General features: G+C 47.7%; 1 protein-coding gene across 7 annotated transcripts in view; it reads left to right on the top strand.

Annotated features, from left to right (window-relative positions):
• The first annotated feature begins 4446 nt into the window (after nucleotides 1-4446).
• Nucleotides 4447-15576, top strand: part of SEMA6A (semaphorin 6A) — a 124864-nt gene continuing 113734 nt past the window's right edge. For 4 of the 7 annotated variants that reach the window (XR_014838611.1, XM_005661593.4, XM_003354246.5 and 1 more), the window contains exon 1: nucleotides 4447-5059. The gene's annotated coding sequence lies outside the window, so the exon portion shown is untranslated. Of the gene's footprint in view, nucleotides 6579-15576 lie in introns of all 7 variants that reach the window. The other 3 variants (XM_085014343.1, XM_085014341.1, XM_013995051.3) reach the window with 1 other exon arrangement.

The following is a 15576-nucleotide window of genomic DNA, read 5'->3' as shown; positions in this document are numbered from 1 at the left end:
CCCATTTACATGCAGATGGGAGATGCTGAAGAGATGGAGACAAGAAGGTAGGACAGAATTTCTGAGAATGTGTAAACGATCCGAAAACAGGTGGAAGGACTGGCCCCAGAAGAGGAGATGAGTAAGAAATAATGAGAACAGAAGCAAAAATTCCCATCTGGTAGCCTGGGGGACGGAGGGGGTTGTTTGTTTATTTGTTCCTTTTTTCAGGGAAGTAGGGGGCACTGAGGGAGAAAATCAGAGGCTGAGAGAAAGGGAAAACCACACAGTGGCAGGGCTCAGGGTCTACTTGGGGCCGATGATGACAACAGAGTGTACAGTCTGCCCAGATGTGTGCTTGAAATTTTTTTCTAGTAGGCTTTTGCTGCCTGATGCAAGAGCAAGCAGAGAAGGCTGGTATTTCTCTACGTCAGAACTGGTGTTCACTCAGATGGGTGTGACCAAGGGAAAGAAGAACGAGGGAGTTGAAAGCATCTGCCAGAGAGCCACTTATAATGAAGCTCTGCTGGACAGAGAAGGGAATCAAAGAGGCAGGGAGGGGATAGATGGAGAGAGTGGCAGGACCCACAGCTTGGAGGGCTTCCCGAAATCAGAGTGAGCACAGGGAGGTGTGTAGGCAATTCAGCTGGAAAGAGAGAAGCTGTGATTGGAGAGAGGATGTCCAAATTAGTGATTTAGATGGAGCCTTTTCTGATAATAAGGCCCAGCATGAAGCCCTGGAGTAGGGGGCAGGGGTGGGTAAGAAAAAAGGATAGTTTAGAGGAGGAAGGCAAGAAACTGAGAAAGCAGAGGGTTCGTGCTTGGGTAGACACTAACTGTCACATGAATGCCGACAGGTGACAGGAGGGATAGACAGGAGGACAGTAAGCCTGCGCCAAGTCTTTGAAAAGTGGGATAAAATGAGGTCTGTGGAGGAGAGCACCACTCCAAAGGTCTGGAAGTTTCTGAGAAAAGAAGAAATAGCCTGACAAGCAAGGACACATCTTGCTTTCCAATACTGGGATAAGCGAGCAAGAGAGAAACAGCCTCATCAGAAAAGGCTGGGGAAAAGCAGTGTTCTAGAACACAGTCAGGATTCCTGGTAACAGTGACTCTGATTCCCAGCTACAAACCAGAATTCTCCAAGGAGCTTTAAAAATATCCAGGCCCGTGGCCCCCAGTCCCAGCTCAACACCTCAGCATCTCTGTAGCCTGAGGATTTGTCTCATTCAAAAGCTCCCCCACAACTCTAGTGTAAAAAATGGGTTTTAAGACCATTGATTTAAAGCAAGCAGGTGAAGGGAACTCTAGAGAAGGAACTTCAAAGACAGAAACAGAGAGGTTGCCTGACTATGGCTGACAGTGGCCTGAATGTATAAAGTGCACTCCCCAGGTGTCCCCCAGGAACTCATTCCCACCAGGAGTTGAGGGGTAAGCACCAGGAAACTCTTCTCCCAAGTTCACTTCTACCATTGGTGGTAAAGCAGAGCTTCTGACCAAATAGCTGGATATGGCCCTTAAAAGGATGCTGTGTGAGTTTACCTTTTTCTCTCCTCTTCTCCCACCTTGCTTTTCCAAGTGACCTGGGGGAAAGCAGGTTTAAGCATTTACTGAAGAGGGGTTGTTATGGGGCCGCTCCCAGCACTGACCCAAAGCAAGCCACATCTTTCCCCTGCCTCCATTTGACTCCTGTAAAACATGGTGGGAGGATTGATGTGGAGAAGGACAGTGATGCTAGCTAACCTTGACCCTAGACCTGTGCTTTACACTCACCTCATTTAATCCACACAACCCCTGGGACGAGAATCCTCACTGACAGGTGAGTCCACTGCTCCAGAGAGATAAGTGACTGCCCCAAGGTCACTATCAGTAGGTTACCTAACAAGAGCCTGGCTCCAAAGACCAAGGCCTTCCTCACTCCACTTGGTGCCACTTAACTACAAAACAGCCCAACTTTCCCTACCCACTCTAACACTTGCTGACGCTTTAACTTGTCAGCTTTCTCTCCCTAAAGGGAAAGGGTAGGTTGCAGGCTTCAAAGGCTTTGAAGAGGCAGAGGTTTTACTGAAAAGCAAGGCAGGCTTGTGGGAGTCTGCGCACAGAAGGGGAAATGACATCATGAGGTTTCCTAGGGCAGCCTCCCCACAGGTGCTCCCCTGAGGGCTTCAGAAGGGACACAATAGCTGGCTTTTCTGCCATCTCCGGGAGCATCTCTCCCCTGGCAAGTGGAAATGTAATCTCACCTGGTCAGTTCCACAAGTGCCTAATTAGATGGTGAAACTTCAAGATTTCGTCATTGCCAGGAAGATTCCGAGTGGTATTTCTTAGCCTTGCACAAGTTAACTCAAATTCTTGTATTCCCTAATTTTAAATTAGGTAAATTTAATTTCTCGTTTCTTGGCTCAGCGTTACTGCAAATTAAACATGCAAGTATTAATAATGAAAATAACTTCCCTTTAAAAACATATCCTGAAACTCGATGTGGGGCACTTCCAATACATCCATAAAGCAAACAAGACAGCTTAATTGTTTGTTTCTCCAAGGGAAGAAGCTAAACCCGGAATTAATTTGGTTCAGCCTGTGAAACAATTCGTTTGCTCTGCCTAATTCTGCCAATTAAAAGAACTTTTCCCAGACCCAGTCAGCATGTAAATCAGAGGCAGAGAGCAAAGAAGGGGCCTCGGCGACCCGGTCTGAATGGAGACGCTGTACAGAGAATCCCTGGGACCTCTTGGGCCCGATCTGCAGACTGCGGGACCGGGCAGGGGGCGCATGGATCAGCTTGAGGTTTTACGTCGAAATCTGGTCGTTACATAGCGCAGCCGAGCATCCAGCGGTCGCGGCCGGCGAGGGCCTCTGCCTGGGTGCCGACTGGATTCGAAAGGCACGTCCACGACCCAGTTCCCCACCAGTGCGCGGGAGCGCGCTACCAAGTCCGCCGCCCCCACGCCCCAGCCCTCTCCCGGAGCGGGCTCCGCCCCCCATGGCCGCAGCCCTCGGCTCCCAACCCCCAGTCACTACGGATCCGCCGCGGTTTTTGCCTGGGAAAGGTGAGGATAGCGGCCCCTGCCGGCAGCTTCGGCAAAAGCCTTTTTCCACTCAACCATTCTCCCCACCTTTTCTAAATGGTTTGTGGAAATATATTTTTTAATTTATTTAATAACTTACTTATTATAAATCTTTACATATGTATATTTTTATTATTTGTGAGCCCCCACGAGCAGATGTAACTTTGTTTCCTTGTATGAACTGCAAAAAAGGGGGACTTGGTTCCTAGCCCCAATTAGGGAATAGGTACAGTATCTAATGCGTTTATTAGGCCTAAAGGCGAGGGGGGACCCTGATCTCCCTCCCAATGCTTTTCTCGGCCAAGCCCAAAACTAGTAAATATTGACTGGAGAACTGCTTGGTCGCTCCGAGTTACTTTCTTTAAAGGCTGTGGCTTACAGCCCTCACCACGCGAGAAGCCCACTTGGGGAACAACACGCTACCATGCGCGCAGCGGCCGGGGGAGGGGGACATCGTGTGGCCTGGCCAATTGGCCCAAGCCTGTAACTGCAAAGCTTTTTGGCGAGTGAACTTTTAAGAGACAGAAAAAGGCTGTGCCTGCCATTCTTCTGGTGGTGTTAACAAAAGCGCCTTGGAAGAAGTTGCGATTTACTTATTCCATGAAGCTGTTGGATTCTCGCTGGAATTGTGTTTTATTTCTGAAGTTTACATAATTGTTTCTAAGAATAGTTTACATATTTCCTACGTTTAAAAACATCATCGTTGTTAACAGCATTCTTTGCACTACAATTTGTTTGCTTAACATGCTTTATTAACGTGTTGTGTTATAGGTATGTTAACTAATAGTTGTGTTCATATTTTCGAGGTGTTTTTTTAAGCGCACCGGCTTCTATCCAGTTCATCTGGGTGCGTGGAGCTTCCATCACTTCTGGAATCCACCTTTGATACTGTAATCAGAATTAGAAACACTTGCCATTCACTTACCCTCATCCTTTAAAACTTTTCCATTTAAGAAAATCGATGAACAAATCCCTTCTTGTAACTCGCTCCTGCAATACGTCTATTTTTATTTATTTTTCTGATTTGGCCGTGCTCAGCAATGCTGTCCGGGATTTTTTTTTCCTCGCTAGAGCAAATGCCAGGGGTGGGGGAGGCGAGGGCTGGGATCCTGCCGGCATTGCCCCCGCAGGGACCTCCGCCTAGCGCGTGGTGGGGCCCGGAATAGTGGTGGAAGGAAGCTGCACTGGCCAGTCGGTCCAAGGCTCCACCTACGGTCACATGGCGTAGATTCTCTCCCCCTCCACCTCGATCACTCGCGTTCACTCCTAGAGACCACTGCTCTCCTTTGGGTCGGAGAAGACGCCAGCCAAAGGAGGCGGGGTTGCAGGAGGAGAGTCCGCCTTGCGCAATCCAGTCCGGGACTTGGCTCCGCCCTGGAGCGGAGGCCTCTCCGGTGACAGAGGAGTAGTGAGCCGCACGGGGTGAGGCTGCAGCCAACTCCGCTCCCCGCGCACTCGGCTGTCCAGGCGCTCGGGACGCAGCAGCGGCGCTTCTCCGCGGGGCCGACCGCCCGCGATGCCCGCTTAGGAGTGGCGGCAGCGGCCAGCGTCGCCACACCCGCGGGGTAGCGCTCCCGGTCGGCGAGCGGGGCTAGAGCATATACCCTTGCCCCAGCCCCCACCCCGCCCCCCACCCTGAAATGACTTGTTAATCGGCGCAGACACTACCGAAGGGACTCGCTGGAGTGGAATCCAAGTGGAATTTGGATTTGAAGAAGAGTTTCTTGAACATTTACTCCTTTCTTGTTGGTTTTTTTTTTCTTTCTTTTTTCCTTTTCCCTTCTCCGCTTGTCATTGGAGATGAACCCAGAGCATTTGCATCCCAGAAAGTAGTCGCCGCGACTGTTACCCCAAAGAGACAAGCACATATGTAGGAATGACAAAGGCTTGCGGAGGAGAGAGCGCAGCTCGCGGCCCAGAGAGAACCCCTTGATAATGGATTACTAAATGGGATACACGCTGTGCCAGCCCGCTCCGAGCCCCGGCCGCCTGCCCGTCGATGCACCGAAAAGGTACGGCTGGGGCGTCCCGGCGCGCCCCACCTCCCGGGCAGCTCCGCTCCCTCCTGCGGGTCCCAGGGCCGCGGTAGGCAAAGCGCTCTCGGCTTTGTGGTGCCTGCGTTTTATTTTGTCTTGTGTCTGTCTCTCGAGCGTTGCTCGGCCCTGGGGGAGCAGTTGTGAGCCCTGCCCGACGTTCTTCTCCGCCCTGCGCCCCAGAGACCGCCGGGCTCCGTGTTGCAAGCTTCCCCACCCGCGCCGCGCACATGCCGGGCGCCGCCCGGGACCCCGACCTCGCGGACAGTTGCCTGGCCCTGGGATGTGTGTGCAGGACCCGGGGGCTCATCCTCATTTTCGGGCCAGCAGGCAATAGAGAGGCCCGAAAAGGGTGAGGTTCTTGGAAGCTCCCTGTCCTGGTGCGAAGGCAGGGGAAGGGGTTCTGGCCCCGAGGACTGGAGGAGATTGGATAGAAGAGCGCTGCTTTCCCTCAGCACCAGGTTTGGGTTCAGGGGTGGGAGAAGGGGTTCCATAGATACGGTGGGGAAGCGAAGAGAATCTTTTGTTGTCGGCGCGGTGTCTGGGCTGGGCTCAGTGGAGTGCGGGAAACTTGTAATGGCCTTGGCACCCGCGCACCCTGCCACTTGGTGACATCCCGGCTGGCTCCCGCGGCCGCTGGCACCAGAGGTTCCGGGCTTTGTTTGCTCGAATGAGTGGCCTCCTCCCGGTGTTGCGCGGCGCCCCCGCCCTGGGTCCTATCCCCCGCTGAAGCTCCCTTCTGGGCGGCGAAAACCGCATCTGTCGCGTCTGCGTCCCCCTCAAGCACGGAACTCGCCCCACCGGGGCTCGCACCCGCGGTACCCTCTTCCAAAATCAACGAGGTTCTTCTCTGGAAAGGACGTGTCCCGGGAGGCGGCAAGGTGGGAAGACCTGGCAAGAGATGGCTCAGTACTAGCTAACGAGACCAGACAAGAGCTTTGCCCGGGCCCCAGTCCTGAATTGTCCGAACTACTTGCTGTAGTCTGGAGGGCTGCCTCGCTGGCAGTGGGGCGCTCGGGGAGCAAACCCGACAGTACCCAACCACCCTGCATGACCCTTCTGGGAAGTGTCTATTTTCCAGATTCTCCGCTTTTTTTTTTCTTTTCTCAGCTCACTGTGGTACACGGTGCAAAGCAAGATCCTGAGGTCCGTTCCCTCCTAACACGACCGGAACGGTGCAGGGGGGAGCCAGGGAGCACAGTCCTGGACTTACGGGTATCAGGAAAGGAAACAGGACGCCGCTGTCTTTTCCTGCTCCCTCGCCGCCCCTCGGTCCGGTGCCGCCTCCCCCCGCCCCTTCCCCCTTCCAGCAAGGGGTCACTCTACCTGGCGCTTCCGGAAAGTTTCTCTGAAGACTAGGGGTGGGGGGCACGCGAGATTCGGGGCTCAGCATGTGCAGCCGGGAGGAAACCAAGCCCTCAGGGAGGTGGACAGACCGCCCAAGATGCAGCTAGGAGGTAGGAGCCGGCCCTTGGGAGAGTGGCATCCTTGGCTGATGGTAAGCTTCGTTGGGGTGATGGCCCTGCACTAGCTGGACAAGTCTCTCAAGCAATCCAGGACGGAGTGGGCGTGGGGAAGAGAGCGAGAAGGGGCAGTTTAGGGCAGGACTCGGGAGCTGGTGCGGTCACTGTGGACAGCGGCTGGCGTGACGCACCCGCGCGTGTGGTCTCTGGCTGGGGCTCGCTATTTTGCAAGTACCAGATCCAAGCGCAGCATCCCCAGGCTCCTGCGCCCCGTGCGCCGTTTTCCAGCCGGCGGGCGTTCAGGGAGGAGCAGAGCAGTAGAGTCAGGTGTATGTGAATGGGGGAGGAACCACTGTTTTCACAGTCTGGGCAAGCACTTCCAGGGATGGCCTCCTGCGTGTATTGCAGTGAGCAGCACCCGCTGGCCATTCCGCGTTGGTTCTTGGGAGAAAAGCAGCTGCTTTGGAAATGTTGTAGCCAGACCTGGTCACGGAAGGACCGCTCTCTGCTTCGGCTGGATGGGAATCAAGTCGCTACTGAATGTGATCCATCAAAGGTTTAAAACACAGGCACCCAAAAACAAACACACACTCTCTCACTTGTATGCCCAACTTTCTTTGCGTCAAATCTGAGATGTTTAACCCAGTTGCAGCGTTCTGCCGGCAGGTCTCTGGAAAGCTATTTAATGCCTCACCCCCACCCCCTCCCAGAGCTGGTTTTCAAGTCTTTGTAGCTAGGAAGGTCGAGTGCCTTTGCCTTCCTTTCTCTAATCCTCATAATTGTCTGGTCTTTCTTTCAACATACACCTTGGGCATTGAGTCCAGGGTCTGCAAGAAGATGGAGAAGACTGTTGGTTCCACATAAAATGAATCCCTTATTAAGGTTTCTTTTCCCTCCAAAGTCTGTTCACATTTCAGAATGAAAACATCTTATTTTTTTTTCACATCTTTTCCAAATGACTACCAGAGGTCAAGATTGCAAGTATTTTGTATGGTTTTTTAATACCCTGTTTAGTCTGCATGGAGCAGTTTTATGATTTACAGTAAGCTTTGATTAAACTACTCCAGGCACCAGAGTTAATTATTAACCTAATCTTAAATACAGTGGCAAAACCATGTCTCCACCTATTAATCTAAACTATCTGTTCAAAAATAATTGCACTAGCTATCTGAATTTGGTTTACCCATGCTTGTTTATCTGGTAACTTTTAGTTGACTCTTGAGTAACCCCCACTCTATTTTTATGTTGATTTTAGGACATTCTTAAATGAGGTATTTTGCAGATCCATCTGAAAGCAGGAAAGAATCAACATCATATTTAAACCGTGTTTTTGTGTTATGTCTTTTCCAACTTGATATGAAGAGGCATGGTAGTTAATGTTTCTTACTTACACTGTTTTGCAGCTATAACCCTTTAGAGATGGGCCATGTTCTCAATCACACATACAATCCACATAGGTAAATGTTCAAGAGACACCCAAAATCATTATCTCCGGAGCTTCTTGCAGAGTACACTTACTAGATAAAACATCTAAGTTTAAATGGGTTACAAATTCATAAGAGCCAGTGTAGAAACTCAAGTAAATGTTGACTCAATAAATAAATGAAATAAATAGCCCCAAATGGTTCACATTTCTCCATTTGGAGTGGACTTGGATTTTTTGTCCCCTACAGTGAAAAAAAGTCTATGCCTTCAAGTAGGTGGCTATTATAAAGTGGCAATAAGTGCAACTCTTTATTTACACACACACGCACATACACAAACACACATTTCTCAAGTTATTTCTATGTCTAGTGAATGCTTTTCCCATCATTAAAAAAATATAGCATTTGCATTTTGAGTAGGCGGATAACATTGCCAAGTGTGTTGAATCAGAAGGATGGCAAGAATTAGGAAGACTGTTATCTTCAATGAATAAAAATAAGACACCCAAATTAAGAACTTGTATTAAATTGAAGCTAAATACTCAAGCTTTAAAAGCAAATGGGTAGTTGCACTTCTTGATGAAATGGAAGGAAAAATACTGTTTTGAACAAGGAGGTAAGTCAGATACTTTAGGATGTGTACATAGTGCTTCAGCTCTTTTCTGAGCGGGACAAAAGAGTGATGATGGGAGACAAAGTTTTTTTAGAACTAGATTGCCAAGAGCTAATATATTCTCCCATCATATTTGTTTGCAGAAAGGAATCACAGAACAAGCCAAACTAATTGCAGAGGCTTTAATTAGGCATCTGCCACTTGCAGCAGTGGAAAGCCCAGGAAAGCCCGCGTGTGTCTCTGTAGTGCATCTCCCCCTCCACACACACTTTAAGTTGAGACATTTTACTGTCCTCCTCCCAGAGTGGGGGGTTCACATCTCCATGGGAAGGGGAAGCCTAGAAGGATCCTGCTGTGCCCTCCCACATCAGCATCCCCCACTCTCTTGGGGTGCCCTGGAGCCATGTTGTCTCTGAGAGGTTTCTATTCTAGAGTGAAAGCTTTTCTGGTCTGCCTTAAAATGTGCTGCAAGAGCAACTGAGCTATTCTCTACTGGCAACCACAGGGTTGCCTCTTGGGGATATGGTAAAGGAGGGAGGGGAGGGAGGCATTTAATCCCTTTGAAATGGGCAAGTAAGATGTCACACCGCACAAACCTCAAGGGGAGAAGGGAGTTCGGGATACGACTCAGCAAGGGACTATTACAGTACAGTATATACACAAGGGCATCTTGCTTTATGAAGCAGTTTGAGCGCTTGCAAACCCTTTTTATTACAATACTTCTAATTACATTAATGGAGAGTGTCATGTACAAACCATCAGTATTCTGATGCTTCCCCAGTAACCCCCTCAGTCCAGAACTCTCTCCTGGATCTCTCCAATATTCAGTTCCTACAGGGTAGGACCTAACAGACATCTCAAACTTAAATACTTCCAAACACCTAGTTCTGGATCTTCCTCTCCCACAAAGGATTTTCTTAGCATCTTTTCCATCTTGGTAAATGGCAGTTCCGTCCTTTGAGTTGCTCTGGCCAAAAAACTCAAGAGGGTTATCCTTGACTCTTCTCTTTCTCGTATCTACAGCATGCAGTCCAGCTGTCCCACCTGAAGAATGCCCGCACACTTCCTCCAGGCCTGGCCTCCATGCCTATCTTTTCCTGCTGGGTGACCCATCCTGCTAGTTGCCCAGCTAATCTCCCAGCTTTGCTCTTGGCCCCCTACAGTCTTTTCTCAACACTGCAGCCAAAGTGATACATTTTTTAAAGTGAAAACAGATCAGGTCACTTTTGCTCAAATGCCTTCCCATGTTCTTCCAGTCAAAGCCAGAGCCCTTTCTGTGGCCTCTGTGGCTCCACGTGATCTGTACTGCGATCCTCACCTCTCTGACCTCCGCTCTGCTCCTCCTTTGGGTCATTTAGTTGTGCCTGGCATGCTCCCCCCACCACACTCAGGCCCTTGGCAGGGGCTGTACACTTGCTCTTTCAAGGCGTGGCCAGTCCTTGGCCCCGAAAGCTGCAGGATCTGCTCCTCACACATCATTTTCTCAGTGAAGCCTTTTCTGATCATCTTACTTACTTCACCTGCTGTCCCCAACACTTCCTACCCCCCTGGGCTGCCTCATGTTTTTTTTTTTTCTCTTAGCACATTCCACATCCTGACAAACTGTCTGCTGTCCTCATTTATTTTGTCTTCTGGTAGAACATAATGCCGTGAAGTGGATATTTTTGTTTCGTTCACTGCTGCAGCTCTAGCACCTAAATCGGTGCCTGGCACATCACAGGCCTTTCATATATTTGTTGAATGAATGAAGAACGAATCTTTTTGTCAACAAATAGTCTTACCTCTTTTGCCTGCTTTTGTTCTTGTGTCATGTGTCTATCAAATGAGATACCTCTTTGCCTGCGTGTGTGTGTGTGTGTGTGTGGGTGTGTGTGGGTGTGGCACACAGGTGATGTGTCTCACGCATAATGAGTAGAGCATTCACTGTGGGTTGTTTTCCCAGTCTTGGTGATGGATTGGAGCCTGCTCATTCCCATACTCACACCCAGTCCCCTTCTGTGGCCAAGAGCACACATCTGTGGGACACCTGTTTGGAGCTGGGGGGAACCTGAGTTGGGTAGAATCAACTTGCCAAGAAACAGAGCTAAGAAGACAGGAAGCTCTTATGGAGGTTGAGCTTTTGACCTTGGACTCATTTATTCTGCATTCTAACTACTGGCCACAGAACCTTCTTGTCTTTTTGGAGTTTTTTTTTTTTTTTTCTAATTCAACTTTTTACCAGGAGAAAACAGTATGCCCGTTAACCTGCATTTCTGCCCTGTCGCAGTGCAGTGATAACTGTTGTTGAAGATCTTATACTTGGGATCAGGTGACCTGGGTTCCAGACTCACTACCATGCACAAGCCACTTAACCTGTTTGAAGCTGAATTATGTTCAAGTTGTGACTAGTAAACCTATGCTTCCTACCTTGTAGGACTGCTGGGAGAATAATATGAAATCATGAATGTGACTGGTAAAATATGAAATGCACTATGGAAATGTGAAAAGCTTGATGCCAACTTCCTCCTCCCTTCCCAAGACCTTGGGCCTAGCAGAGACCCTGCCTCACTGTCTTCTAAATTACATATAAATATAAAAAATATATATTTATACACACTGTGAATGTCATTTTAATTTTAATCACATTATAAAATTACATCATATCCTCAAATTCACTGAAAATGCACAATCTACGTAGTGCCTGGATGGCAGCTTTATGAATCAGAATGCCAACCATGTCAACTAGTGATTGTTTTCAACGTGACCATTACATCGGGCGAGGTAGTGGGAGTGGCACTCTGCCAGGCATTATTAAAAAAATGAAAAAGTAAGGGCATTGTTTTTGCTCAGGTAAGTTCTAAAATAGTTCATGTCAGTGTAAACATCACTGTAGAACAGACATGTCCGGGTGACCCAAGAGGAGGAGGAGAGAAGTTTTGATCTTTGCTGTAGCCAAGTGCAAATTCATTAGATTTTGTGGCAAGATGTTCATAGGAAATGTGGAGGGGCTGTCAGAAGTAGGCCCCGGACAGCTCCGGAGGTGATGCGGAGGTTACAGGCCTTAGGCAAACACAACACATTTGGATCTACCTCCTGTATTTTTGCCATCTACCTACCAAGAGTGTGACATTGAGCTAGTGACTTCTCTGCCTCGCTTTCCATCTGTAAAATGCTAGTGTGATGATGCTATTATACTTGTTGAGGAGAGTAAATATGACAACATCTGTGAGATCTGTGGCATGATACCTGACACCGTCCACATGCTCACTAAATACAAGGTGTTATTTTGATTTGGGAGACAGTGGTCATAGAGAGGGCCCTGGTGGGGAGAGCGCAACAGGAAACGGCCCTTACAAATGTGTAACATCAAGAGATGATGCAAAGGAAATGACCTTTGGACTGGAAAGAAACATTCACACCACAAGCTGGCCACAGGGTCGGGGGTTCTAAGCAGAGAAGCGTGTGAAGAGTCTCTTCCGTGGAAAGAGGAGTCATGATCCTTTCCATGACTTTGGGAGTTGAAACATGACACCCAAAACATGGAAGAGAAAACACTACAAGTGAAGTAAGTCAGAAAGAGAAAGACAAATACCATATGATATCATTTATATCTGGAATCTAATACATGGCACAAATGAATCTTTCCACAGAAAGGAAAATCATGGACTTGGAGGATAGACTTGTGGTTGCCAAGGGAGTGGGGGAAGGAGTGACATGGATTGGGAGCTTGGGGTAAAAGATGCAAACTATTGCCTTTGGAATGGATTAGCAATGAGATCCTGCTGTGCAGCACTGGGAACTATGTTTCGTCACTTACGATGAAGCCTGATAATGTGAGAAAAAAGAATGTATACATGTATGAGTAGCTGGGTCACCATGCTGTACAGCAGAAAAAAAAAAGTGTATTGGGGAAATAACAATTGAATACAATTTTAAAAAATACCAAAAAATAAATAAAAGCAACTTGGGACTTTATATCAAATAAGACCCCAAAGGATAGCTGTTTTGTTTTTTAATGATAGCATTCACTTGCTGGCATTTTACATGTAAAATACACAATCTACACCAACTAAACAATCTGAGAGCACTCACATTGGGACCTGAGAGCTGACCAGCAGAACTCATCCGGAGGCCCACACCTGTTACAGGGGAGGAGCTTGGCTGTCAATCAACTCCTCAAGGACCCTGGGGCTGGGATGGTCTTCCTGGTGGCCATACACTTGGCGGGTCACTCTTTCCTGGCCAAGCCCAAAGTCAGTTTGGGAGGCTGAATCACCACGCAGAAGCAAACCACCACCTTCCCCAGCAAATGCAGGAAAGAGCTGACCCCAGTGGAGATGGCAACTACTCTACTGCTGATATAATGCTATACAACCTGAAATTTGTATCAAATGATAGTCAGACACATCTTTATCAGTGAGAAGAATCCAACTCATCAAAAGCACAGCAGAAAGGGCAATAAATTGGTATTATCACCTCAATTCCCTGAAGGAACAGACACCAGAATCCCTCCATGGCTCAGAATTACAGTTATTTTCATCTAGGAAAAAAAATTTTTCTCCAAAGTTTTGTAGTGGAAAGAGAAATGTAAAGAAAGCAGACTCCATCAGCAATTCACATTCCCCAAAGACTGAAGGGCCAGGTCCTGGGGAGCAGCCAGTGCAATGACTATTGCTTTGAAAGACCTGTTAGTAATAGGGATTTCCACATACTGCCTTTGACCTGAGGCTTTCATTTAATATGACTCAGCGCTTTCTAGTGGTTTCCGACTAACCTATAATTGCCATCTGTGGAAACTTTAATTCAAAGAATCCCCGCCAATTTAAAAAACTTAGCAGAAGAATCTCTAAAATTGATGCTGTTTACCCCCTCTCTTATCCTTTCTGCTCTTCCACGTGTTTTAAGACCAAGCCTTTGGCCATGATTTGATTTGAAGCATTCATAGAACTGAACAGGATCTGGCAACCAACACGGTGAAGCCATGCCACTGGAAAACAAGCATGTGAAGAAGGAGTGGGAAGAAATAAGGAATCTATTAATTATGGTTTAGCGTTCTATGAGAGTGTTAAGGACAAGCTTTCTGTGGATCCATTCTTTCCCTTTTCCTATTCCTGAGTCTTTTTTTAAGGAGCATATTCAATCTTTTCATTAATATTGCAGCGATTCTGATGCTTCCCCACCCCTCCCCCAGACTCCTACTGTCCCTGAGTGAGGAAACTGAGGGAATACTGATGGAGCTGGTGAATGGAAACATTCCTGTCCCAAAAATGGAATGCTTTATGAAAAATCACACTCCACGAAAAAAAAAAAAAGCCCACTCAGAACAATCCAACAACTGTCTTTCCTCCTTTTCACCCCAAGAGCTGCTGCCTTCATTCACATATTCTGGTGTTTGAATGTGTTTGTTCTCAGGCCTCATATACCCAGGTGGAAAACCAGCCTATTCAGCCTTTCATTGTCCCCCAAACCTGAGCATCTGAGTTACTAAGAACATTCTCATCTCTGTGCAGTGGGCGATACATAGGAACCAAACTGTTTACAGCTTTCTAAACTGGAGGATGTGTAGCAGAATGGCAGCTGGGTGGGTTTTTATAGGAAGAGGACTCATTCATGGTTTCCGAGATGGATTCTGTGCTAATTCTTCTTACATCATGAATGATGGCCCTAGCTAGACACTGTCGCTGGGATCTTCATCTATTAATCATGGAGGCTGCTTTCTTATTCGGTTGCCATAGTTTCAGGGCCTCAGATAGTGTTGGGGTGTCTTGGGAAAGGTTGGAGATATACTAGGCTTGCAAGCCTTGCAGTGATTTTGGCAGTTGTGTTCTGAAAGCACTGAAAACCGCTTCTCGGATAATTCAGCGCTGGATTAAAAGAGGCAACTTCCCAGAGTGTCTCCCTGGACCTTGTTATGTGTACATCCAGCTGCTATTTACTCCAAGATTTGCCTCTTACCCAGTCTGGCGGGTAAAAAAAAAAAAAAAAAAAAAAATCACTGTCCAGGGGCTGATGTCACTTTCATCTTTTGACAAGAAGCCAAAGGGTGCGAACTCTTCATTAAGGCTGTTCCTAAAGGTGAAGGTAAAGGGGGCTGTTCCTGACTTCGCTCAAATTTCCATTTCATCATTTGGTTTTGGCTCTGAAAAAGGCTAAAGAAATAAAATGAGCTCATGAGGAGTGTTGCACATTTTACTTTCGTAGGGCCATGTAATCGCTCACTGCTCTCCTTCCAGGCTCACCTTTATTTTTTTCGGTTCGCCTCACATCACCAAAGGTCTGGAGACCATTTGACTGTGTTTGGCAACACCGGCCCAAAGGTTTCTGGCTTTGTCAGCTCTTGAGGGCACGAGCCCTTTTTTTCTTTCTGTGATTATAATGTCTTGCTATTTCGGGTTGATGAGGAAAGCTCTCCAGTTGTGTACATGACTGTGTGACCTCGTCCAGAAAAGACTCGAGGCGGAGTAAACTGCTCCAGAGGGAGCTCCATGCACCCAGAGATCCACGGGCTTCATGTGTGATGAGAACACCGCTCTTCTTTGTTAAGCAGATGTGGCCCTGGTGTGACAGATACTGATGTTTTTCCTTCACATTTCTCAAGTGGACTGTCAAGGACTCCTACCACTCTAAGCCCAGCCATTTCATCCCTTTGTAGATTACAACACAAAATAAAAGCACCTCACACTGGAAGCAAACACCACAGAGTTCAGGACATGCAACTCGTCAAATGAAAGAAAACTCAGGCAGATTTGGGAGAAAAACCTTGAATTCATTACCAATGGGCCTCATCTAGAAAATCATTTATTTTAACTAGAAAATGGCTAGTTTTTATTTCAGAGTAAGCTTCAAAGCAGCCGTTTTAAATTTCCCCAGATCACCAGCCTGCCAAAAATTTTTGTATAAGATCAACAAGCATTTTTGATGCACGTGCCTATTATATTGGCCTCTCTCTTACTCAACCACACTAAATGATTGATTTTAGAGGCCAATCATTTGAAGTAAATTAAAAGGATAACATGG

This window comes from Sus scrofa, chromosome 2 (genome assembly GCF_054392235.1).
Source record: "Sus scrofa isolate SSC_HxYL_T2T_F1_AM1 chromosome 2, Sscrofa_HxYL_maternal_Yorkshire_Landrace_v2.0, whole genome shotgun sequence".
In the NCBI taxonomy this organism is placed as follows: Eukaryota; Metazoa; Chordata; class Mammalia; order Artiodactyla; family Suidae; genus Sus; species Sus scrofa.
This window is presented reverse-complemented; position numbering and strand designations above follow the sequence as displayed.